At 49.7% G+C, this 27549-nt stretch overlaps 1 pseudogene; it reads right to left on the reverse strand.

Moving 5' to 3' along the window:
* The window catches only part of LOC131096532 (zinc finger protein 189-like), a 435229-nt pseudogene that overhangs the window by 391041 nt on the left and 16639 nt on the right, over nt 1–27549 (reverse strand).

A 27549-nucleotide genomic window follows, 5' to 3' on the forward strand; every position in this document is an offset into this window, starting at 1 on the left:
TGGAAGGCTCCAGATGACCCTGGTCCAACTGCTCCTGCACCAAGTTCCGAAGGGTGACTAATTTATCATCAGGGAGGGGCCACTGCTTCTCCCAAATGGGTTTGTCCACCAGCCACCGTATAGGAGGCGTAGGACACTCTGCGTCCTTCACTGCAGTAGCCCCCATCAAAAATCCATCCCAATACGAACCCCCCAGGCAGACAGAACATCCCTCCCCCAGAGGTTGGCAGGAGTAGAAGTAACATGAGGCCTAACCCAGGCCATCTGTCCCTCTGGGTTTGTGACCAGCACAGGCTGCTGGGCCACGTAACATTGCGCCGTCCCTCCCAGGCCCGCGACAGACGTCCCCACTGGATCCAGGGGCCACTCCGAGGGCCAGGCAGCAAGGGAGAGAAAAGTGATGTCAGCACCGCTGTCGAGAAGCCCGCGGAGGTGGATTTCTGACGGTGTCACACCAGGAACAGACAGGGTACACAGCATCTCGGGACGGTCCTTGGTCAGGACAGCAGTCCAGTGAACCTGAGGCGGCCCAGTGGATCCAAAACCACCAGCTCCACGTGACCGGTCAGCTGTCCTGTGAACAGAAGACTTAAAAGGCACAAGTTGAGCAAGCCGTTTTCCTTCTGGAATTGTGACAGGGGGATTGGGTGTGGAAACCATGGCACAAATCTGCCCTGTAAAATCTGCATCAATGAGCCCCAGGTGCACAATGATGCCCTGAAGGGTGGCACTGGACCTCCCCATAAGGAGAGCACTCATGCCCCCACCCAAGGGACCAAAGGCATCCAGGGGAACCTTGCGTATCTCAGACGAGTCTAAGACAACTGTTGCTGCGGTCCGAAACAAAACCTCGCTCTCGGGCCCACAGAATCAATCTCTCCAAACCATCCCAGGAAACAGACACCTGTTTCCACTCCAGGACCCCCCTCCAGAGATCCAAAATGAGGGAATCATCCTGGAAAACCACAGAGGTTTCCATTGCCCAAGAACAGCAGGCAAAGCACCAACAAATGAGGGGGAGAAACCTCACCGTAATCCGCTGTCTGTGTTTCAGCCTAGGCTGCAATACACTTCGGCGGTCACTAGATGTCGATGAAGGACACGAAAGAACACAAGCACACCACCGCTCTCAAGGTGAAGGAAAAAAGGGAAAGTTTTATTCTCTGACTCCAATATTTATAGTTTTACAAAAGTGACAGCGGATTGGAAGGTGACAGTGACACCTCTGCAATGACACTGGTCAAACCAACAGTCCATCAACTCTCTCCTCCTCCATAAAGGAATGAAAAACAATGAGTTATTTACAGAAAGTGTGTGAGAAAGTTCACTACAAGAATGTCAACATCAGAAGGCTTAGAAAATCTTAAAAAAACAGGGTGACAGGCTAAGGCCTGAACAACAGACCCTGAATGAAGCCTCAACTACAGAACCTGAGCCAAAGCTGCCCTCTAGATGACCTTCCCAACCCAATGTTCCATGTATCTGCTGCTTCACCAAGCGTTACTATCAAAAGGATTGTTGCATTCATTCACTGGTGAAACATGTCTTCACCTTTCTGCATGAGGAAAATGGACAAGGCCACACCTGGCCTTGGTTCCTCCTTGAGCCCTGGCCAGGCTCGGGGAGAAAACCAAGAGGAGCATGAAACCAGCTGTCCCCCCAGCAGAAGCTCGGGCACATTGCTCATCCAGCACTGTCAGAGCCGGGCTACTCTCACAGCACACTCAGAAGCCTTGTGGCCACGAAAGGTGGAGGCACCGCAGGATTTCCTGGTTCCTGGCCGTGGCTCTGCAGGGCTGGGCTGGGACAGCTTCCCCCAGCTGATGTGCAGCTCTGGGTTCAGGGGAAACCATTGGGGTACCTGGTGATGGATCTTCCTTAATCACCAGAAGGACCCTATTGTAATAATGCTGAGGTGCATTGCTTAGCCTATCCTTTCCTGACTCTTTTTTGCACTTTTGCATTACAGTAAATTACATTGTTCCTTCAGCTGGTGTCTGTCTCTGCATCTCTGACCCTCTCCACCATCAAAACAAACACACAGCCAGTTTAGCATGAGACCTGCCTCTCTGCTAGCCCATCTCTTGGCAAACACCCCTGATGGCCATGTCCACAAATGAAATTCCTACTTTGCAACTTCCTTTTCTGCAGCCAGGTGAGAAAAGGAGCCACTCCCTGTTCTGGACACCTCCAGAAACCAGCTGCTTTCAGCATTCACAACCCTGAAATATCAACCTCCTTCCTTAACCTGCCACAGAGAGCTCCCACCAAGAGGCCTTTTGTCCAAGGATACCCACAGAAGAGCTGGAGAAGGGAGCAGTTTGAAACACAACTGCTTCAGAGTTTAAACCTGCCTTTATCAAATGAGCACACACCAACCTGTCCCAAAGGAAAAGCAGGCAGGAAAGAGAAGCTCCTCTCCAACAACAGCAAACTCTGTGCTTCCTTCTGTTCCAGCTGGAGAGTGGAGGCCATGGGCTGCACCTCACTTTGGGAAGGAGCCCTGGGAATTGGTCTGATCTGGGAGGGTAGCAAAAGGAATTCCCCAAAAGGTAGGAAAAGATTCTCTGGAAGGAAGAGATGATGACAACATTTCCACAGAAAAGCAAAAAAAGAATAATTGAAGAATTTCAAGAAGTGCCCAGACTGAAATTTGTTTTCCAATATGTCAACCCCAAAGTCTCTGTGGTGTGTCAGGAAGCCCAGGAATGAACTGGCAAGGCTTGGATAAACATCATTGGTGTCTGTTCCCCAGAGCACAAGCAGCTCCCCAACAAGACTTCAAGACCAAGGGACAAAGCTTCCCCCCTCAGCTCTCCACAGCAGCTCTAGGGAGTCTCTCTCCACTGCAAGATCTCCTTTGTCAGTCTACAGTGACATGAGTTGGCTGCAAGAGGCATTTGCATTGGAGCTGCCCCCAGATGGGGGGAAGAAAAAGAAGAGGTGATTCCTGAGGAAAGAAAAAGGCAATGCCATTTGGGAAGACACCAGCATGAATTCACTACCACTCTAGGCCAGAAATCTCTTGAAGAAAGCAACATCCATCCATGGGGCAGCACTTTGGCTTTGATATCAATGCTGACAAAATTGCTTCCCATTCCTGCTGCTGTAGCTGACTCTGAATCATGAGAAATGGGCCAATTCTGCCAAAGACAGGCAGACATGGTGAGATAAAACCAGCTAGTCTGCTGAAAAGGAGTCCAAATGAATGTTTTCTAACTCCTCCTTTTCATCCTTTTCTCAGCCAAGACAGAGCAATGTCCTTCCTCTCTGTCCCCGATGGTTACCCAGGCATGGGATGCAGCGTGGGGACAGAGCCTGTCACTGCTCCCAGTGCCCTGCCTTGCCCTTCCCTGCCTGCCTTGCCCTTCCCTGTCCTGCTGGATCCTGCTGTGCTGTGCCGTGCTGAGCCGAGCCCGGCCAGAGGTCGCGCATTTCCGGAATGACCCTCCCCCGTGCCGCCCACTGGCGTAATGAACATACCACTTTGTAACTTTGACTAGTTAGAGAGTCTTTGTCCGTGATTTTCAGTTTTAACAATTCAGGGAGCTTTTTTTGTTTTCCCTGACAGAAGTACAGTTGCTGCCAAGGGAAACACACCCAAAGACCAATAGTGACCCAGCCTTCCCTTTGCTTCCCTTTTCCTTCCCTCACTGCTACACAGTGCTCTCATACCAGGACCTCATTGATGCCTCACCTGAGGATTTAGAGCTGCCTCCAGGCCTTTCCAGGCTAAGTGAAAGTGCTCAGGACTCTGAGGTTTTCCTAGCTTCTTGAGAGAAGGTGTTTGCTTCATCTGGACTTCTTGGGGTTTCATCGGAGAAGCCAGGCACAGGCAATTTTCATCTCCACTGTGAGCTGTTCATTCTGCTTGTTCCCATGAAGCTTAAATGCCAACTTGAGCTCATTGTTCCTCTGGTTCCTGTAGACCATCACAACCCTTCCATGGACTCTCCAGAGAGGGGCAGCTGCACATCTTCAGAGCAGCAGTTGCCAGCCTGCATCCCATCAGGTAGAGAAAGAGCTTCTACCCTTGCTTTTTAGAGAGTTATTCTAGACAAGCATTAATACACAGATCAGTGTTCTATTTGCCCTTGATTTTCTACAGTTTAAATAATTTTTCTGCTGACCTGTCTCATGACTGCTGCTTAGCTCTAATCACAGTTCTACTGCCTCTGGGGCCTTCCTTTTGCAGCTTTCCCCAAACCCTCCAATTTTGTGGATTCCCACAATTACCCCTCCTGTTCACCTAAAAAGAAACCTTCATAATCGTGTCATTTATTACTTGTGTTTTGTAGCCCTACTATAATATTTCTGCTTATTACCTATTTAAAGCATTTTCTCGCTTGCACTAAGCATTGCTATATTACAACACAGCAATTTTAATGCTGTGGAAGTCCAGTCAGTTCAAAGGGCATAAATTATGCCTGACAATAGTTACAAGTCATTGTTTGAAAAAGTCTTGTCGATTCCAAGGCCTTAATTCGAAACCTTCCTCCATGTCTATACCTTCACCCACCATCTCTGTGAGATATCGAGAACTCTCTGTGAATCCTTTTCCTACCTCTCTCTCTCTTGTGTGATAAAAACTTCTTTGATAGTTTTGTCCATCATTTGTCGCACACATTGACGTATGCAAGGTACTACTATCACTACCAAAACCCCCAATACATATAGAGACCTATTCTACAAAGTTCCCTTAGCCAAGGTGCAAAGCTCCATTCTTGGAACAGATCATCTAACCAGGACCCACCATCTTCCTTAATTGAAGCTGTCAAATCTTTAAGCTTTTGTATGCTTTTGTGGATAGATTCAGAATGATCAGACAGGTTCATACAACACAGTCCTTCAAATTCCTCACAACTATGTCCTTGGGCCAGTAAAAGAAAATCAATTGCTGCTCTACTTTGAAGGGTAGCAGGTCTAACACTATTAACATCAGTCAACATATCACTGATTGCAGTGGATGTGGCATTAGTTTGTTTTCTCAGCCAACATTCAACCCGATCTAATTGTTTCAATGCCATTGCTGAAGCCAGTTGGGGTAAAAACAAACCTGCTGAAACTCTTTTTGCAGCCTTCCAAGGCATGAAATTACTCTTACAGTTTTCATCATAATGACGAGCAGATCTTGTTCCCCTTAGTTTGTTCTTAAAGACTGCCTTGGCACTAGGTGCTATCACAGGGAGTATTCCAATGCTACATGGGCCGCCTTCAAGGTGTGATGGATTGCTTTGTCAAGCCCAATCTCCACAAATGAACAATATCCCTTGGGCGATTGTCGTGGATATTGGTCAGCCTCAGAAAGCACATCCCAACTGTTTGAATAATTACACCAAAAACTTAAGTTTCTGTGTGCAAAATAATGGGGAGTAACATTGTACTTTGGAGGATCATGTTCTTGCTAATCATTAGCTATAAATGTAAGGCTAAAATCTATTGTTAAAGAACCAAGGATTTCTAATTCTTGGGGTTCAGATACTTCTTTGGCCCAAACATTCCAATTCAATACAGGATTGTTCCTATTGTCAGTTTCACCAGGCTCACCATTGGATTGTTTTTTGTTCAAAGGCAAATCTTTTACTGGCACACCAACCAGACAGGTTGAGAAAGGCCTTTCTGGTTCCAAATGAGACAAACATATGGTATCCGAGCCTGCTGCCTTAGCTAAGGTCAACCAAACATTTGGTTATGGTTGTTCGACAGGCAAATCTGCACGACAAGAAGTAATTAAAACCCACCAACACCAGCATATAATTTGATTTTGCTCTCTTTTTCATGAGCTAATTTTGGCAAAATCCTCACATATATATCAATTTTAAAACTTTGCTTTTAAACTTAAGATTTCACCTTTAAGATCCAATAGATGGGATCTAAACTGTAACAAAAAAAAAACCAGCCCCGCAGGGCTCCATCCCATCCCATCCTGTCCCATCCATCCTGACAGTCTCAATGGGCTGCTGTCCCATCAACATCTGCTCTGCTCCAGGCTGAAACAGGGCCCAGCATGGTGCCAGGATCATCAGAGAGCTGAGGTGTGTGCTGGAATTAAATGCCCTCCCCATCCCACAGCAGCCCTGCATTTCCCTGCTGCAGCCTTGGTCTCCAGCACAGCCATGGAGGCTCTTTGGGCTTGGGACTGTTCCTGCAGCCCCCAAGGGCAGCTGAGCTCTGCCTTTGGCCCAGTCAGGCCTGGCCAGCACAGGCCATGCTCAGCGATTGCTTGTGTGTGCCTGGCCTTGCTGTCAGCCCTGGCAGCGGCTGCGTGGCCCCTTTGTGGCCCTGTGCTGGCCCAGCCATGGTGGCCCAGCCCCTGTGCAGGCCCAGCCCAGGCCAGGAGCATTGCGGCTGGGAACGGCCCCTGTGCCGTGGTGCCCAGAGCAGCCTTGGGGCTCTGTGCCCCATGGCCTCCCTGCTGGGCAGCCTCTGCCAGCTCCTGCAGAGCCTGTGGCACCTGTGGGGCTGCACAGACAGCCCTGCCCCAGGCTCTGCCGGCCTCAGGGCCAGCAGAGAGGCAGCCAGGGCTGGTCATGGCTGGGAACAGGCCCTGAGCCCCGCAGGAGGATGGAGCTGGGCCACAGCCAAACTCAGCCCAGGCCAAAGCTGGGCTCAGCAGCCAGGGTTGCCAAGGGCTGGGCACAGAGGTTGGTGCTGACAAATGTCCTGGGCCCCCTCCCTGCTCTGTCCGTGCCACCAAGGGCACAGAGCAGCCTCCTCTCTGGGCCACTTGCCTGTTTGCAATGCTTTGCACAGGCACTGGCCCTGCCCCACAAGGCCTGGCCTGAGTCCTGCCCCTGCACATTCAGCCAGGCTGAGATGGACATTGATGGTTTCTGGGCCAGGCTCTCTGAGCCCAGCCCAGCTCCCTGCAAGCTCTGCCAGCTGCCCTGAGCTCTGGGCAGCACCAAGGGCCTCTCCCCAGCCCAGCCCAGCCAGCTCTGGCCCCACAGCTCTGCTCAGGCCAGGCTGCTCTGGGCACTGGCCCCACGGCCTCAGCCCCTGGCAAGGGTACAGCAGCAGCTGCAGCTGCCACAGGACTCAGCCCCAGCCAGTGGGGAAGGTGCTTGGCCAAGGCCAAAGGAAGCTCCCTGGTTGTCCTGCTCCCCTCTGCCTGAGGTGCTGAGAGCTCTGCAGCCCCTGCTGCCATCCCATCTGCCCAGGGCAGCACAAGAGCTCTTGAGGGCCTTGGGGCCCCCAAGAGCTGCTCCTGCTCCAAGCCCAGGGCCCATACCAAAGCTGGGGCAGCAACAAAGCTGTGCCCATTTCTGTTCATTGCTGATCTGATGGTGATGGATCCTCAGCCACTTGGGGGTTGCTGATGAATTTTACTCCTCCAGAGGCCTCTTCTTTCTTGAGCTCTTCAGTTCAGGAATTCACTGGAAAAGGCTCATAAACATTTGTTCAAAACACTTGAACAAGACAAGCCCTTGGGAATCATTCCAACTTTTAATTCTTCTGTGGTTAAGACAGAAGAATTAGACAAATTTCAGAAGTGAATTCCAAGTGAATATACTGTATTGAAAACAATGAAGAGAGAATTGTTTGGTCGAGTTAAGTTTTCTTCTCCTCATTATAGACAGACATCTGCAATATCCAATTTATATTGACCCCCAGCACTTTCTAATGCAGTCTGATTAGATACTAAAAATCAAGACCTTTCTTGGCTGACAATCAATCACACTTTGTCCCTACCCCCTCCCCACCATTTCCCCCATCCAAGCCCTGGCACTCAGAGCAGCTGAGGAGTGGAGTCACATCCAGGGGTGTCTTCAGGGCTCAGGATTTTGGCCAGGTCGGTTCAATCTCTTTATTTCTGATCTGGATGAGGCCATCAAGGGCATCCTCAATTAATTCCTAGGTGAGCTCAAGCTGGGTGGGAGTGTGGCTGTGCTGGAGGGCAGGAAGCTCTGCAGAGGGATCTGGACAGGCTGGAGCCATGGGCCCAGGACAGTTGGATGAGGTTCACCAAGGCCAAGGGCTGGGTCCTGCCCTGGGCTCACAACCACCCCAAATCCCTGGCTGTGCCCTGCCCCTGATCCCCACAGCCTGTCCCGTTTTGCCATGGACTTTTTGGAACAAGGCAGCTATGCTCCGGGTATGGAGGGAGCTCCAGGTGCCACCACTGGAGTGGGAACCACAACTCATCAGGTTTGTGTCCTTTGGGGGTCAGGAACTGGTGAGACTCAGAGACACAGAAAGTTTCTCTACATGGCCAACGGACCATGGTTGAACAGGACAAAATTTCATAACAATCACACTGCTCCCTGAGCTATGTGCAATGTCCCATCAGTGTCTGATGAGTCCACCATCCACAAGTGATTTCCGCGCTAAAATTAATTTCAGACAAAGCTGGTTCTGTGATAGATATAAATACAATTAAATTCTTGTATCAGGATTCTCGTCCTGGAATGGGGGCAAAACAGCTCCAAGAAATCCTGATTTGCAAAGCTGTCAGTGGTGGATGGGAGAAGGGAGGTCAGCCTGCTTTTGATGTTGAGGAAATGCTGAAACCAGCCTGACTAATTTCAACTCCTCATGTCCTAGCTGATCACTCCTCTTTCCCCTTCCATCTATTGTTTTTTTTCTCCCACCAGGCCCCCTGGTGAAGAGCCTGGATCTGTGTTCTCCATCCCCTCCTCGCTGACACTGCCAGGCTGGGATGAGGAGCCCCTCAGCCTTCCCTGCTCCGGGCTGGACAATCCAGCTCCCTCAGCCTCTGCTCACAGCCCAAGGGCTGCAGCCCCACCTTGGAGATCCTTCCCAGACCCTGCTCCAGCTGCCAGACATCTTTCCTGCCCTGGGCAACCCAACCCAGGCCACATTAACCTGGATAATCCCTGTCCTTGATGTCCTGGTCACACAGCCCTGGCCCCTTGTCCCCTGTCAGGCTCTGGGGTGGATCCTGTGGAACATCCTTTGGTGGAGGCTGTGGCTCCATATGGGCTGGGGGGATCCCAGGGGACAGGGACCCTGCTGGGCATGAACAGCTTTGGACTTGTTGGGAGAAATATGTGAGGGGGAGCTGGGGCAGAGTGACCAACCCAATGACCTGACACGGCCCTGCTGGGATGCCACACAGCCCCTCTTGATGTTTCAGCCTGCTCTGTGAGGTCAAAGCTCATTCTCTAATGTCACACAGCTGGTCTCTGATGTCATAGTCAGCTCTGTGATGTCACAGTTGGATCTGTGATGTCACAGAGGCAATCTGTGATGCCATGGCTGATCAATGACCTCACATAACCCACTCTGTGACCATGTTATCCAATGATCAATTGTCTTCACCAGGTGAGCTGACACCTGGAGCTTGTACTCCGAAACCCCAGGCCTATGGATACCACACAATGCCCATTGTGTGAGAAGGGGAACTGGAAGTTCAGTCGCCTCAGTGTCCTGCCAGCTCACCCAAGGCCCACTGGAACATTGGGGTCCACGACCACCAGGAACCACCAGAGAGACCCCCAGGGCAGAAGAATGGCTCCTGGCCTGGATCAGGAATGGTGAGCCCAGTGCTCAGGATAGGTTGGGCAGAACCTCAAATGCTGTGTCCAGTTCAGGACCTCCAATTAAGGAAGGACATGGAGGGGCTGGAGCATGTCCAGAGAATGGCAACAAGGCTGGTGAGGGGTCTGGAGCACAAGTCCTGTGAGGAGCAGCTGAGGGAGATGTGGTTGTTCATCCTGGAGAAGAGAAGGCTCAGGGCAGACAAGGCAGTGTCAGGGCACAGGTTGGACTTGATGATCTCCAAAGACTTTTCCAACCTTGCTGATTCTGGGACTCTCTGGAACCACCCTTGGAGCAGTTGCAGGAGGAGCCCTGAGTGTCCTCTTGAGAAGCTCCAGCAGCCCAGGTCCCTCAGCTGCTTCTCCAAGCCACAAAGGCCATCCTGTCAGTCCTGAAGAGCCTCTGCAGCTCCTCCTCACTGCCCAGAACAGGGAGCCCCAGGGGCAGACACAACAGCCCAGATGTGCCCCCCTGGCCTGGGGTGCCTCTGGCAAGGGAGCAGCACCAGGCACTGCATAGGCCTGCAGACAATTCCTGCAGCACTTGTAGGATGATCCTGCTGCCCCAGGGACGTTCCCATGGTGCCAAGCCAGGAACTGCAATGGGGAGTGGGGCCACAGAGGAAAGGACAAACAGGAATGAGCTGTTTGCCGGGGAGGGAACTGGGGTAGGCAAGAGGAAGAAATTTGGACAAGGGAGAGTAAAGAAAGCAAAGGTGAAGCAAAGGAAATGCTCAGGGCAGTTTGGGGGTGGCTGTCAGGCAGCCCTGGCTCTGAGCAACAGCATTTGCAGTGGGACAGGAAAATCCCAGCTCCTGAGAACCAACTTTCTGGCTGACTGCAGAAGCCACAACAAAGGTGAGTGGTTTCCCTGGTGTACCCAGCCCTTGTTGGCCCCAGGGGCTTATGATATTTGTGCTCCCTCAGGTTCATGCCTGTCCCCAAAGCAACAGCATGGGGGTGCTCTCCCTGCTCTGTGCAATGCAAACAGGGGCTGCTGAGGCAGCGCTGCTGTGTCTGTGCCTGCAAGGATGGGGCACCTGTGTGAGCTGGGGGAGTGGCCAAGGCTGCAGAGGAGGGATGTTGCTGGCAGCTCCATGAGGACGCTCTGGCACGCTGCCCTGGGCTGTCCAGTGCACTGGGGATGGATCAGCCCCTGCTCTGCTGCTCCTTCCCATCTGCCCCAGGGCCCTTGCAGAGCCCCAGCCATGCTGTTTGCCCCCAGCCTGCCCAGGGTGAACCTGGGGCTGCTCACAGGGCTTTTCTGTGCTGAGCATTGGCCTGGGTTTGTTTATGAGAGAGCCTGGGCAAGGAGCCTGGAGACCCCAGTCCCTGGCCTGAGGCATCACCGCTGCCCCAGCAGTGCCCATGGCCTGTCCCTGCTGCAGCCCCGGCACTGCCATCCCCAGGGCTGTGCCTGGCCCCGAGAGCACTCAGGCGCTGCAGCCACACCAGGGCCACCAGGGCAGCAGGGCAGGGCCACAGCAGCAGCAGTGGCAACACCAAGTGCTGCTGCTGCCTGGCACAGCTGCTGGGCCAGCACTGATCTGCCCCCAGCTCTGCACACAGACATTGCTGCTGCAGCTCCAGATAAGGCAACAAAAGGGCATCTCTGCAGAAAACTTTGCTGGGAGATCCCTTAGTTCAGATAAAGCCACTAAGATTGCAGCCCCTCATTGACACAGTTTGCGGCCACAGGGAAGGCAAAGAGAAACAAAATGAGAAACGGCACAAGAAAGGCATTTCTTTGTGGACAATATGAGAAAACTAATACAAAGGAAAAAAACCCCACCACAATTAAACCAACAATTAGATGACCATTATTACAAGTGATATGCAGATATTGGCCAGCAGTTTAATGTTTGCGAAAGCATCCAGTCATCAGTGTCCACACTCCAGCCTTGAGCTCCTGGTTCCTCAGGCTGTAGATGAGGGGGTTCAGGGCTGGAGGCACCACCGAGTACAGAACTGACACTGCCAGATCCAGGGATGGGGAGGAAATGGAGGGAGGCTTCAGGTGAGCAAGTATGGCAGTGCTGATGAACAGGGATACCACAGCCAGGTGAGGGAGGCAGGTGGAAAAGGCTTTGTGCCGTCCCTGCTCAGAGGGGATCCTCAGCACAGCCCTGAAAATCTGCACATACGAGAAAACAATGAAAACGAAACAAGTAAGTGCTAAACAGGCACTAAGCGCAAGGAGCACAAATTCCCTGTGGTTCGAGTGTGAGCAGGAGAGCTTGAGGATCTGTGGGATTTCACAGAAGAACTGGCCCAAGGCATTGCCTTTGCTCAGGGGAAGGGAAAATGTATTGGCTGTGTGCAGCAGAGCATTGAGAAAGGCACTGGCCCAGGCAGCTGCTGCCATGGGGGCACAAGCTCTGCTGCCCAGGAGGGTCCCGTAGTGCAGGGGTTTGCAGATGGACACATAGCGGTCGTAGCACATGATGGTCAGGAGGGAAAATTCTGCAGAGATGAAAAACATAAAGAAAAAGAGCTGTGCAGCACATCCTTTGTAGGAGATCTTCCTGGTGTCCCAGACAGAATTGTGCATGGCTTTGGGGACAGTGGTGCAGATGGAGCCCAGGTCACTGAGCGCCAGGTTGAGCAGGAAGAAGAACATGGGCGTGTGCAGGTGGTGGCCGCAGGCTACGGCGCTGATGATAAGGCCGTTGCCCAGGAGGGCAGCCAGGGAGATGCCCAGCAAGAGGCAGAAGTGCAGGAGCTGCAGCTGCCGTGTGTCTGCTAATGCCAGCAGGAGGAAGTGCCTGATGGAGCTGCTGTTGGACATTTCTTCTGCCTTAGCATGGGGTTCAGTAAAAAAAGAAATCTAGGAATAGCTGGGTTTGGAGAGGACTTTAATATCCCAGCACAGCTTGAGGGCACTTTCCCCCCACTGCCTGCCCAGGGCTCTTCTGCCTGGAGCTGTCCATGCCAGCAGCTGCTTCTCTGTGCCCAGGGCAGGGCCCTGCCAGTGCTGCCAGAGCCCAGCCCAGCCCTGGGGCTCAGCTCTGCCCTGCAGACCCCTCCCAGCTCAGGCACTGCCCAGGGGCAGATCTGGCTCTGCGGGCTCTGATGGCAGAGTCAGAGCAACCCTGAGGAGGCTGGAAAAGTGCCACCTCTTCTGCCTGTGAGGGGCCCTGTGCTGATTTCTGTCTTTGCCTGGTTTATTCATACCTGAATTTTTTTAATCTGAACTTAACTAAGATAAGAATATCTATGGGCAATTTCCCGTCAAGGCAAGCCAGAACAGTAGATTAAAAAAGCAGGATTTTCCCTTGTATGCAGCCCCTGCCTTGCTATTCTACCTGTATAATCTACTTGGAAATGTTCTGCAGTTCAATGCCATGCTGGGAGCTGTCCTGAGCAATGCAGCATCCTCCCCACACCATGAGAACACTTCCAAGCCTTACCAGCTCTCTCCTCCCACCCAGATCTTGTCCCCCAGTGCTGGAAGCAGCTGCCAGGGCTGGCTGAGAGCTGTCCCTGGCAGGCAGCAGACTCCCTGCCCCAGCACAGTGCCCTGGGCTGCAGGACCCTGCTCTGCAGGACAGACCTGGGCACCCCTGGCTGCTCTACACAAAAGACAATCAGAGAATGTACTCACAGAGTGTGTAGCCATTGGGATGTTCCAGCTTTAGGAGATGGCTCCAGGAGCTTCAGCTGCATTGTCCTGCAGCCAGAGGTTTCTGTGCCAAGGGCTGGCAGTGATTCTGCCCCAGGCACTTCTCAGCACCTTCCCAGCCCTGACTGATTGAAGCTCTCTGTGCCTCTCTGCTGTGTCCGGGGTGGCTGCAGGCAGTGCCCCAGCCCTGCTGGGCTGGCAGAAGAGCTGCTCATCAAGAGAAATGTGCTTTTGAAGCTCTTCTTGGTTACCAGGAGCTGCCTCTGTGCCAGGAGCCCAGCCCAGCTCAGCAGCACAGACACAGCACAAGGACTTTAATAAACCTCTGGGGCTTTGTGCTCAGGCCCTGAACATCAGTCCCTGAGAGGGAGCTGAAGAAACCTCTCCAGAACTCCAAGTCAGACTCCAACTCCAAAGTTTCTTGGACTTTTAATGGGTCCCACTGAGGGACACGACTGAGAAAGTGTCCCCAGGCCCCAGACAGAGCAGAGAACTGAAGGCAGTAATGACAGGTGGAGACAAAGAGAAGCCAATCTTGGTGCCCTGGGGCACAGCAGTGTCTGTGCCACCAAGGGCTGTGAGGAGACACCTTGTCCTGAGGCACTGGGGCCTACTAGCACATCCCAAGGCAGGCTGGGCACTGTCAGCCCCTTGTCCTGCCCTCAGCATCCTCCCCTAGCCCACATCCCAGTGGCCTCAAGGATCTGCTGGAAGGAGTCCTGAAGAGCCCTGGTCAGGAATGGCCCTGGGGGCTCCTTAATGCTTCCAGAGACTGCAGGTTTTTCAAAAGACTTTGGGTTTGGCTATTGCCTTGGAGTCTCTGAGAGGTTTGTGCAATCATGGCCTCCAATTATCTGATTTAATTAGTCCCTGGAGAGGTTTTTGTCAGTAACAACACTCAGTGGGGCTCATTAATGCTTCAAGGTACTTCAGTTATTTTAAGGTACTTGGTGTTTCCCTTTTGATACAGACTCTGTGAGAGGTTTTTACAATCCTGGCCCCAATTATCTGCTTTAATGAGTCCCTTGAGGGCTTTGTAGTGACACTCAGTGGGGCTCGTTATTGCCTTGAGATACTCAAGATTTTTAAGGTACTTTATGGATTTAAGAATACTTTTAGGTACTTTTAAAGTGTTTCCTTCCCACACTCAGTCTCTGAGAGGTTTTTGTGCCATCCTGGCCTCTAATTCTCTCCTCCAAGGAGTCCATGAGGATCCTGCGTATGGTATCTTTCTCCTTTCTGTTTTACAATAAAGATGGAATTGAAAGAATTTTGTAAGACTTTCTAAAGTCATCCAAACAGACATGGGACAATTTACAATACAACAACAACAACCACTAAGAGAATTAATAGTCCTGTTTAAGCTAGACATCATCCAACCCTTTAGTCCTCAGGATTGGAAGAGTTTATTGAACCAGTCTTTGTTTTGGACTTGAAGCTTCTTGAACCCTTGCTTCAGTACCTGAATGCTCTTGTGGATTGACTCGCTGTGGCTGGAGAGGTTCATGCAACACACACCCTCAGAGTCTACACAGCCATGCCCATGTGCCCAGAGTAAAAACTCTATTGCTGTTCTGCAAGGTGGCATGTCTGATGGTCTCTACGTCTGAGAGCAGGCCATTCAATGTGAGGGAGGTAGCATTGGTTTGCTTACTTAACAGGCACCCAAGATGGTGTAATTGTCCTAAAGCTTTAGCTGCAGCCACGCAGGGTACTCCAAATTGAGGGTGCTACCATCCAATACCTGGATTAAAGCTTGCGAAGCCATCTCTTTGATATCATCCAATACTTCTCTGAGGAACTTGCTGTTGTATCATCTAGCAGGCTGTGTTGTCCTTGTCCAGCTAGATGGTTGATTGTCAATTCCGCCCTTGCCTCATTATTAGCATAGTCTGCTATTAATTGATTTAGTAAACATTTCCATTCTCCCTCCCACAGTGTGTATTCTGTAGGTGACAACAACATGTCATAATATATTTTAAATCATAGGGGGTTAAGACATGTGCTATAAACATGGACATCATTAGTCCAATACAACAAGGTAAGTCCTTCCTATGGTCTTTTGCTGCCCCACACAGATCCTTGATTTCCCCATAAACCAATGGCTGATACCTGGGATTCAGCCCTCTTCTTTCATAACATACCAGGGCAATGAGGAGTTTCGAGACTATTTGCCAGTTTCCTTCCTTAACTGCTTCTTTCCGGATCCTTTCCTTGGGATCTTCCAGGGTTGAGGGGCGAGGTGGCTCTGTGGAATCCAAACTGTCTTCTGGGGAGGAAGAATAACTTGGAGGAGAAATATTTGAATAAGAAATAGTGTGACAGTTGGGCTTAGTATCTTTGACAATGGGGGTTATATTGTTGCTGGAAGGTGAAGAAAAGGGCATGGCCATTTTGTCAGGTGTTGGGGAGGAAGGTTGATTTAGGACGGCAGACTTCCAGGGTGGAGTTCTGGAGGCATGGCCCAGGGTGAAGGTGGAATGATTGACAACAGGGCATAACCCGCAGTTGTGGTAGTGGAGTCTGGAATTTCGTTCAGGGTGGAAGACAAGGTTGTGGTAGCAAGAAGTGGAGGAGCCAAGATGGAGGGACCACATTCAGGCTCCTTCCATCTTGAGTCTCCAGGGCATGATGCTCCAAGGGTGCGTAGCCATTGCCATCTTGGACCATCGTGGAAGGTCCAAGAAAGGCCAATTTGAGGGGAGTTCCCGAGTTAGGAGTGACCAACAGATTGAGTTTTCAACACACTGCTTGCTGGTCAAGGGAGGTGTAGAAGATGGGGAGGATGCACAGTGCAATGGGGTCCCTTTTGATTGAAAGGTTGTACAATTTAACTCCCACTGAGTCCCAACATTCAGTGGTATGGATTTCGTCAGCAGAGGCATCTGAAAAATTTTTACTGATCCACCTCATGATTGATTTTTATTCGTTCTTTGAAAATATTATGTCATGGTCAGTGAGAATTAAAGCATCCATATATGCTCCTTTCTACTTTGGACATCTGGCTGCCCATTTTTCTCTTTCTCTGCCTTATGGGGAAGAGCCACCAGAACACCCCAAGTCATTTATGGGACGTGGGTGCATAATGTAAAAACACAGTGGCAAAATGGGCAATAAATGTCTTGCATTTCCCCAAACCTACCTGCAACCCTATGCAGGTGAAATCATCATTGTCCCTGCTGATCCTGGCCAAGGTCCCTCGAAGCAACGATGAATCCACCGGGCCTGGCACGATCCAAAATCCCAGGGAGCACTGGCCTATCCATCAGGTAACCCCTGTTGACGTCACTGATGCAGGGAGCCCTGAATGTTATAGTTCCTGTTCGGGCACCAAATGTCACAGTGAAGGTGGCTGCAACAAACCTCTCTGGTTCCCTGACTTCAGGGCAAGGGTGGCGAAAATGAAAAGGGGCAGGATCAATGGAGTTGTATAAAAGGAACTTTAATAACAGGGTGAAAAACAATAAACATGGAGAAGTTGAGAACAGTATGAGGGGCAGGATCCAAAGACCCGAGACAAAGGAGAAGCAACCACACAGACACTTAGGGGTAGAACACTCTAGGACAATAACCATATAGGAGAAATTAGTAACCAATAGGGGAGTAAACACTTGGGCAAGTTAGCACTGCAACACTAAAGGCTTATGGGGGAACTCTCAGGCTCACCCTAAGTTAAACAAATTATTCCCATGGCTTGAAACTCATGCCTAATTCTTTTGGGGTAAAATCTGGCTGACTCTGAGTTACAGCTGGGCTAACTACCTCAATGCTGATTTGCACTGGTCTCGTGGGTCCATGTGGCCCAACAGAGCACAATTATGTCCTTGGTTCCACGAGGCCCCACAGTGTCACAATGGTCCCTTGGATCCATAGGGCTCTGCAGTGTCATAATGGCCAATTCATTTCACAAGTCTCCCAAGTGTCACATTGGTCTCCATAAGAAAGAAAGCATGGAGCCCCCATGTTTCAGGAGCTGATGAACAGCAACCACCAGAGGGCAAGGTAAGCCTGACCTGTCTGTCCTGGCAGGTTTGCTTGGTGCAACCCTTGGATATTCAAAATTATGAATGTGAAATCCTAATTTCAGATTTTTTGCCTGGAAAAGGATGATTTTTTCCATACAAACTAAAGCACAGAGCCCTTTCCAGTGTTTGGAAAACAGGTGAGTTCTGGCACTCAGGAGTCAAAGACCAGCCCAGACCTGTCTGTCCTGGCAGCTTTTGTCTTGCAGCAATCCTTGGATACACAGAAATTTGGAGGTGGAATCCTAATTTTGGCCATGGATACCTTGGTAAGACGGACAGCTCTTTTCCACACAAAGGAAAGCCCAGAGCCTCAGTGTTTAAGGGACAGATGGGAGTGGCCTTCCACATTCAGAGGTCAGCCAGATCTGTCAGGTGACCCCTGGGAGACCAAGGCAGCCATACCTATTTCATGTTCCCTTGCTTCCACAGGGCCCTACAGTGTCACAATGGCTACTTTCTTCCATGATGCCCTAAGATGTCATAATGTCCCCTTAGTTATACAAGTCCTTAATGGTTACACAAGGATCCTAATGGTCTCCATGGTTCCACAAGTCCCCACAGTGTCCTAATGGTCTTTGGGTTCCATGAAGCCCCTCTGTGTCATCATGACCCCTTGCTTCCATTGGGGCCCCATAGTGCAACAATGATTCTCTTGGTTCCACAAATTCCCATAATGTCACAATGGCCCGGTGCTTCCATGAGGCCCTACAGGGTCATGATGGCCCTTTGGCTCCGTGGGACCCCACAGTGTCACAATACTCTCCATGATTCCAGGGGGCCTTGCAATGTCACAATGCTCTCCATGGATCCATGGTGCCCTGCAGGATCACAACGGCCCTTTGGCTCCACAAGGCCCTGAAATGCAGCAATGGCCTCTTGGTTCCACAAAGCCTTGCTGCTTCAGACTGGCCCCTTGGGACCATGGTACTCACAGTTTCACAATGTTCCCCTTGGTCCCTCAAGTTCCTACAGTGTACCAGGTTCCCCAAGGGCCTGCAGTGTCACCATGGTCTCCATAGGAAGGAAATAAGCGAGCCCCAGCATGCAGGGGCAGATGAGAGGCAGTCACCAGAGGCCAAGTCTAGCCAGACTTGACTGTACGGGAAGATCTTTTCTGGGAGTAACCCTTGCATACAGAGAATTTTGGACACAAAATCCCAGTTTTGGCCATGGGCACCTAGACAAGAAAAACAGTTCTTTCCCATAGGAAGGAAAGCACGGACCCCCAGTGTGACCATGGTCACAAGGGTTTTGAGGATGACAGAGACGAGAAAATGTTGACTCCATGATCAGAAGGCTTGATTTATTATTTTATGATATATATACTACATTACTACTATACTAAAAAGAAATAGAAGGAAAAGCTCTCAGAAGGCTAGCTAAGAATAGAATAGAAAAGAATGAATAACAAAGGCAGCTGGCTGAGATCGAGGGCCAGCTCTGCCGTGACTGGTCAGTAAATCCAAACATCTACAGGAGACCAATCACGGATCCACCTGTTACATTCCACAGCAGAAGATAACCATTGTTTACATTTGTCTCTGAGGCCACAGCTTCTCAGAAGGGAGAAAAAAATCCCAAGAAAAGATTTTTCACAAAAGATGTCTGCGACACCCCAGTGCTTCACAATCAGATGGGAAGTGGCCCTTGATATGTCAAATTCAGTGGGCCCTGACAGCCCCCAGGAGTCCAAACTAGGCAGACATGTTCCATTGATTCCATGGGTCCCCACATTGACACAGTGTTCTCTGATTCCATGAGGTCTGGCAATGTCACAATGGCTTCTTGGTTTCATGAGCCCCCACAGAGTCATAAGGGTCCTTTGGCTTCATGCAGCCCCTCTGTGTCACAAACGCTCCTTTTTTATATGGGCCCCACTGTTTAATCATTGACCCTTGCTTCTATAGGGCCCCTGAGTTGCACAATGGTCTCCTTGATTCCATGAGGTTCCCTACTCACACCATTGTTTCCTTGGATCTCCATTGTCACAATTGACCCATGGTTCCATGAGGTTCTGTAGTGTCACAGTGGTCCCTGTCAGCGGCTGGATGAGATCGATGTCCTGAGAGACCTTGGGATGCTCAGAATGCCCTTGTGGGGCCAGGGGCAGGTAAGGCCTTGGTTTGTGGTGGGACAGAGCACCTGGCCTGGCAGAGCTGTGAATCACACAGCAGGGGCTATCCTGACCCACCTCTGATTGGCCCAGCTGTCAATCAATCACACACTTGCAGCTGGTGCTACCCTGGCTCTGATTGGGCAAGCCACTGGCAGTCCCACTCCAGGGGTGGGTCCATGAAGGCCCAGGGCATTAAATGCCAGAGCAGGAGGCCAGCCCATGGTTTGGATACTGCTTTCTCTTGGTGTTCTTTTGTTATTGAGGCTTGAACCAGAGTGATTGGTACCTATGTGCGTGTCTTTCTATAGATCTTCTGTCTTTCTGTTGTTCTTTATTTATTCTCCTTCCAATCCTTACCTGGAACATTTTTGTGTAACTTAATATCTTAAGGGTTAACAGTTTTCAGGTTATATTGGAATATGAATCCAAATATTACCAGTTAGATTGTGCCTGGGCCAGTCTGACCCTCGCTGCCAGGCCAAAGGCAGCAACTGCAGTGTATCACCCCAGAGATACCTTGGCTTGCTGGAGATTGCAGCTGGGCACAGAACAAGTCCAGGCTTGTTAGGAACTCCGTTTACCTCAGGAGGAGAGCTTCAGGCGATGGTGAAGAGAAAAAGGATGGATTCTGCTGGAGGGTTATATCCAGAGGTTTATTCCATGGTTACAGAGGTCTGAACGTGAGGAACTGCTCCAACAGAATTTTCTGACCGCATGGCTCGATTCACCTTTTAAGCTCAGGGACAGGGGAAGGGGAGGGGACAGGTGAGCACCAACCAGGTGGAAGGGGCAGGGTCTCAAGGGATGAGGGACACCTAGACAGGCCAATGACCCCCAGGCCTGAGGGGCATCCTTTGAACTTGACCAACCACACGACGCCTTGCTGGAATGTTATGCCTGATTGACAGGACTCACTCAGCAAGGGGCGAGGGGGAAGGGAGAGGGGGGTATTGGCACACCTGGGGAAGGGACCCGGAAGCTTAAGACACACCGCAACATCTCCCCCAAGTTTTGTTTAAAAAGAAGAGGACTGTGTTTGTGGTGCAGAATGATTGCCAAACCATGGTTGGTAAATCGGTTCTTCCTCTACAGGAGGGTCAGTGTTTTCCACTGAAGCCTCCAGGTCATCCATTGGAGCACTGAGGGCTTCCAAATGGTAGACCTCAGGAGGGGGAGATGAGCTTGAAATTAACTTGAGCACCATGCGTTTGATTAGTCCAAAAACAATGCTAAAAGCTACAATAACTGTAACTAAGCTAAACAGCACTAAAAACACAGTTTCCAGAATAGATCCCAACCAGCCCGAGAGTCCCCAGCCATTGAACAGTCCACTCAGCCAGTCGTCAGTTTCTCTCTTGATGTCGCTCACCATGGTTTTCATCTTGTCAATTGCGGCATGTACGTTCTCTGCCTTTGATGACAAGTCAAGACAGCAGAGTCCTTCAAATTCTTCACAGCGATGGTTGTGCAGAAGGAGCAGATAGTCTATGGCTGCCCTATTTTGAATGATGGCTTGCCTGGTAATTTCCTCATCTGATAAGAGGTCACTCAGGGCAGTAGAAGTGAGGTTTGCCTGTTTTGCAACCCAACATTCCAATCGGCCTAATTCTCCCATGGTTTTTGCTGCCGAGATCCACGGCAGAAGGACTGTAATTGCAGTGGCCTTAAGTCTGGACCAGTGAACAATTTCTGAATTACAGTCAGGGTCTAATTGCCTTAGGTCTCTTTTTTTGATAGCCAATGTATGTGTGTTGTTTTTAGTTTGCCAATGTATTAGGTTTGTTCGATTTGGTGTTAACAGGCTCAGCTTGCCAAAGGTACATGGACCTCCGAGCAGACGAGGAGGGAGACCTGCCCATGCTCTGTCTCCACATATTAAAAACACACCCTTTGGGAGCTCACGAGGCTTGTAATCACCACCAGATGAGTGCATAATTAAGACTGAATTTTCACACCAGTTCTTGTCTGTTGCTAGGGTCAGGATAGGTGTTTGGTTTAGCTTCATGATATGGTAAGCGGGAATTGAATTTAAAGTGAATGCAAAAGGTTGCATTCATGGAGCCTAAGAGATGGAACTCTTGTGGCTCCCTTTTTGACACTGGTAACTTTCTCGCCCATTCCTGCCAAAACAGTAAAGGATTGTCAGCAGGGTAACGGCCAGGGGAAGGTGTGAGTAAGTTAACTTCTTTTAAGGCACTCCACATTTCATTTGGGAACTCTGAGGATTTAAAAGGAACTCCCACCAGGCAAGTTGACAGAGGGTCAGAGGCTGTTGCAGTGGAGAGGCAAATGTGATCTTGTCCAAGGGCTCTGGCCAGAGTGGTCCATACATTCGCTTTGGGCTGAGGGACTAACCAGGAGATCGCTGGAGAAATGATCGCAAGTAGGACAAGAAGCAGGCTCGGTCTCATGGCGTCTCAAGACTGCACACGAACAACAGGATCTAAACCGGTAAAAGGAAACTTAAGACAAACATATATTACAAACTATTCCAGACAGGAGGCTTAAATGGAATTTCCTCCAGAGAATGCGTGCGGCGTTTTCTTCTCCAGGCAGCATGAGCAACCTGGGGTGCTTCTGTAGATTTCTCTGAGACCTTGGGAACATAGGGCTTTACCAATTTGGAAGGAACCCACCTTAAACCAGAGGAGGTGGACACACAGGCGTATCCACGTCCCCAGGTAACCAATTTGTAAGGTCCCACCATTTTCCAAGTCTCAGGGTCCTTTACTAAAACTGGAGGTTTTTCTTTAATTAACATATGATTGCTCCCCCCAAAGTGGCGTAGGATGGGTGGGTTCAGGCTGTCAAAAGAACAATTCAGAAAATTGATTGTGAATAGCGCCCTGGATAACCGGATGTGGGGAGGTTCCACCTTCAGAACCTGTTGTTGCTGGTCCAGGACCCTTTTAATATCACGGTGAGTTCTTTCTACAATGGCTTGACCTGTAGGGGAGTAGGGGATGCCAGTTTTGTGCTCTACTCCCCATTGCTGCAGGAAGCTCCTGAATTCCTTGGATTTTTAAGCAGGCCCATTATCAGTTTTCAGCTCCTTGGGGATGCCCATGAAAGAAAAAGCCTGTAAGAGGTGCTTAATAGCATCAATAGATGATTCTCCTGTGTGGGCAGAAGCATAGACCGCTCCAGAAAAGGTATCTACACTAACGTGAACATATTTCTGCCGCCCAAAAGACTGTATGTGTGTTACGTCTGTTTGCCACAGTTCACAACTGTTCAGTCCCCTTGGGTTGGCTCCTTTACTCACTGTAGGGAGTGCATGTTGTTGGCAATTTGGGCATGTGGCCACAATCACTTTGGCCTGTTCTCGAGTGATGTGAAACTGACGAACCAGGCCAGGTGCATTTTGGTGGAAAAGCTGGTGGCTGATTTTTGCCTGTTCAAAATAATTTGGGAGAGTGGCCATCACTGCAGGTGCAGCAAGAGCATCTGCCCTTCTGTTGCCTTCAGCGATAAACCCTGGCAAGTCAGTGTGTGACCTGACATGCATCACATAAAATGGTTGCTCTCGGTGAGTGACTAACTTTACCAGTTTTGAGAGCAATTTGAAAAGTGCGACGTTAGACACATCTTGCAGTATTGCTTGATCTGCCCTGGATACTACTCCTGCCACATATGCAGAGTCTGTAATCAGATTAAATGGTTCTGAGAACCTTTCAAAAGCCCTAACAACTGCAGCCAATTCAGCAACCTGAGGTGAACCTTCCACCTCAGCAATGTCTGTCTCCCACTGCTGGGTTTGAGGATCCTTCCAAGTCATAACAGACTTGTGGGACTTCCCGGATGCATCTGTGAAGACAGTTAGAGCCCTTTTTAAAGGTCTCCTACTTAGAGCACCTCTCAATTTTAAGGTAAATTGAACATCTTGTTCGAACAATTTGTGAGCGGGCCGCGCTACCGAAATTTGTCCTGAGTAGGAATCCAGAGCAAACTGCAACACTTCATTTTCTTGAAACAATTGTTCCAGTATTTTCATAGTATTTTGACCTGATTTAAACTCAACTGGAATGTGAATGCACTTAAAATCACATCCTGCTAACTCCCTGATCCGGGTCCTTGCTTTCTGGATCAGTTCCGCTACCAGCTCCTGAGGCTTTGTCAGTCTCTTGGACCTTTTGTGACTGAGGAAAACCCATTCTATGATCAAGAGAGGGTCCCTCTGGTCCCGGTCCTTTTTTGGTGTGTCCTTTGCCTTAGGTGTTTGTTTTTCCTCCCACTGGAAAATAATTCCATGGAGGTGTGGCAACTTACCTAGGATGATAAATTTGAATGGCAGGTCAGGCCGGCATCGGTTGGCCTGTCTTGTGGACATTGCAATCTGAACCTTTTCTAGAGCTTTCCGTGCCTCTGGGATAATGGACCTAGGAGCACCTGGGTCCTCTCCCCCTTTCAATAAATTGAAAAGAGGGGCAAGGTCTTCGTTAGTCAGACCGAGCCATGGTCTTACCCAATTCAAGGACCCACACAACTTGTGGACATCTGCAAGGGTCTTGATCCTTGGATTGATTTCTAGTTTTTGAGGAACAATGGTCCTATTTCCAATTTCTAAGCCCAAACACTTCCAAGGTGGCATCTTTTGAATTTTCTTTTCCTGAAGCTCGGACCCTGCAACAATCAATGCATCGATCGTTAGGTCAAGCGCATGTGTGAGTAAATCATCATTGAGGGCACACACAAGGGTATCATTCATATAATGATAGATAATGGCCTTCTCTGCAGCTGCACGTACTGGGGAAAGCAGGGAAGAGACATACCACTGGCAGATAGCTGGAGATACCTTTAATCCCTGAGGAAGAACGGTCCAATGGTACCTTTTCATAGGGGCTTCTAAATTAATGGAAGGGACCGAGAATGCAAAACGCGGTGCATCGTCAGGGTGCAAGGGGATTTGGAAAAAACAATCTTTAATATCAATAACAGCTAATTTCCAATCTTGGGGAAGCATTGTTGGGGATTGCATACCAGGCTGGGGAGAACCCATATCTTCAATTACATTATTAATTTGTCGGAGGTCGTGAAGAAGTCGCCATCTCTTTTTGTCAGCTTTTTGGATGACAAACACTGGAGAGTTCCATGGGGACATGGTCTCCACAATGTGGCCCTTTTTTAGTTGCTCTTCCACTAGTTCCTCAAGCACTTTTATTTTTTGTTTACTGAGCAGCTCACTGTTTTACATCAACTGGTTTTTCTGTTTTCCACTTCAGTTTTTGGGTGGGGCGCTGTTGTTCAATGACTGCTGCACAAATATGCTGTGGAGAGTCTGGAATATCAATTGTGACACCCCACTGGGCCATTAAATCTCTCCCTTACAAAGGTTCCGAATAATCTAACACAAAGGGACGGATATTTGCCAATTGTCCGTTTGGTCCCTCAAATTGAATAATGCTTTTGGATTGTCTTGCCAATTGCAGACCTCCTACACCTCAAAGATGACCTGCAACATTTTGCAAAGGCCAATGTGCTGGCCAGTCTTGTACTGGAATCACTGTGCAGTCTGCACCTGTGTCTACAAGCATCTCAATGCGTTTTGACTCCCCACCCCCACTGACATTACACCATAATTTGGGTTTGTCTTTCCCAATAACTTGGACCTGGGCAACTGTGGGCCCTCGTTTTTTGATATTTTCAGGTAAAGATGGCACAGGGATAGCTTGTGCAACAATTTGTCCCTTGGGAAGAAACAGGGGTGGGTGGAAACAATGCAGGCCGAGAACGAATTGCTCAGGATCTGATGTTGTCATTCCCTGAGCAATTTTGATCTCTTGTGGTGTGTGTTTGGTGTCCCCAATGACAATGTACTTACAACGAATTCGGTTCCAAGCACCCTTCTGTTCAGGATTGACAGAGACAAAATGCCAGCCAGTGTCCTCCAGGTGGAGTGACTCTGTCAGCTGCAACCTGTAAGGCTCATTGACATAAGACGAGGTTAACACAGGATCACCTAAATCATAACAAGGGTTATTTTGCTTCACTTTCAACAGTGGACCAGCAGACTTGGTCTTTAAAGCACCTGCTTCAGTTACGCAAATATTAATATTATCCCGCGCTTGGTTTGTTTTGCTACCCTTATTCCCTTGGCCTGCTCTTTTTGTGTCTGCACGCCTGGCAGGAGGCGCTCCCTTTTCAGTATTTTTGTTGTTGTTGACCCCCAGGGAGGGCTTGTAGTTCTCCTCCCCTGCCATTTCTAAATTCATCAAATTCCCTTTTCAGGGGGCACTGGTTACTCCAGTGCCCTAGGTTGTTACAAAGCAGGCATGGTTTTGTGGGCTCAGCCATTCCTGGTCTCCGCTGCTGCCCAGGGTACTGATGTGCTGAGGGGAAAGGCGCAGGGCTGGCAACGGCGACACGCTGGGGTGGTCTTGGCAGCAGCCTTGCTCTGGTGTCTTCAGCCACAGTCATCAGAGGCACTTTCCTGTTACAGACTAGAAGCATATCTTTTAGCGTAGGGGAGGTTCTATAGGAAGGCTCAGGATTGCCGCTTGACACTGTTCATTTGCATTTGTAAATGCCATTTTCTTCTAAAATTGCTTCTCCAGCATTCTCTTTTTTAACTTGTATTTCAATGGCTCTAGTTAACCTTTCTACAAATTTCAAAAAAGGCTCTGATGGTAGCTGTTTAATTTTACTATAGGGCTCAAAAGGCCCCTCAGGTTGTAGGGAAAAGAACGCTTTTTCAGCTGCTTCTTTTACTTTCTCGAGTGTTTCTGCAGGAATTGCAGTAGCTTGGATTGAGGGAGAAGACCATTGGCCCTCACCACAGAGGTGCTCAATGGTGATAGGGTTACCACTGTTGTCTTTGGCTGTGTTTGGATCAGCATGCAAGCCTGGGAGAGCATCTTTTAGCAGTTGTTTCCATGCTAATTCCCATAATTTGAATTCCGTGGAGGTCATGAGACAAGAAAAAAAGCTTTTTAAAATCATGTGGAATCACCACAGTCCTACTCAGTTCAGAATTTAAAAGGCCACGGAAATATGGACTGTGTGGACCATATTCTTTATGAGACTTACAGATCTCTTTAATCAATTGTCGTCCAAAAGAACTCCAACTAGCAGTTGGAGCTGCTCCCCCCTGAGCTGCAGGCTGAAATGTAACAGGAGCCAGTGACAACATGGGACTATGCATTGAATCTGCTGTTTCCTGCTCTGTATCCCTTGAAACAGAAGCATTGGGATCACAGCTACAGGTTGTGGGACAGACAGTGGGTGTGTCCCCACCGTGGGAAGCCGGGGAGGGGGCGGGGTACAGGTACAGGTACAGGGGGTGGGGACAGGGGGCCGGCAAGGGGCAGGGAAACTGTGGGAACAGGGGGCGGGGTCAGGGGGAAGGCAGGGGGCGGGGACACCTGGTGACATCACGTCAGCAGACGCCCCCTGGGAGGAGTAGAGGGTTGGAGCTAAGGGTATTGCAGGAAAGGGAGGGGGAGGGGGAAAGGTATCACGAGGAACAGGAGGAGAGGGGGATGGGGCTGGAGTTTCGGGATGCTTAAGAGGATTTTGGGAAGAAGAAGACCAAGTTTGGGAAGATGCCATGTGGCATCTACCATCTTGTGGACCCCCTAGGGACTAGGGGCCATTTTGGGCATCACTGGAAAGCTGACATGCTCTCTGGAAAGCTGGCACATGCTGTGGGTTTCAGAGGATGGGACACAAGGGATTGGGGAAGGTTCCACGCAGCCTGGCCAGGGCCTTGTGGACAGGGCAACTCAGGCATTTTAACAGACAATTTTAACAGACTCTGGGAGTCGACTTCCCAATGAGTGTGCTCTCTTTAAAATACCAAGTTTTGGGGAAAGAGGTTTAGGGGTTTTAGAGCTAGGAGAGGGAGAAACAGGGAGAGCAGAGGTACATGGCTTTACATTTGGCTTTTTCTCCATTTCCTTTTGTTTGAGCAATGCTGTTCGAATTTGTAAACACCAGAACACAAATTTAGCTGAAGGTGCATTGCCAGATTGTCCTAAGGTTATCAATTCATTCCCAACTTTATCCCAGAATTGAATATTGTGGATTTCTTCAGGGGAGATTTTTGGGAAGTGGAGGAAAAGCCATCTTATAAACTGTTTCAATTTTCCCTTTGAGAACTTAACATTACCACCTTCTAAAATGCTAACAATATTATCAAACACTCCTTTTTGTACAATGCTGAGTTTCGAACCCATGTTAGATGTAAAAAAGCAAAGTACTAAATCCCACCTGACCAACAACAAAGCTAAAATCAGCTACCAATTTCTAAAAAAAACCACAGATAGGAAAGCGATAACGAACAGACAA

The sequence above is a fragment of the Melospiza georgiana genome, unplaced genomic scaffold (assembly GCF_028018845.1).
Source record: "Melospiza georgiana isolate bMelGeo1 unplaced genomic scaffold, bMelGeo1.pri scaffold_51, whole genome shotgun sequence".
Lineage (NCBI taxonomy): Eukaryota > Metazoa > Chordata > Aves > Passeriformes > Passerellidae > Melospiza > Melospiza georgiana.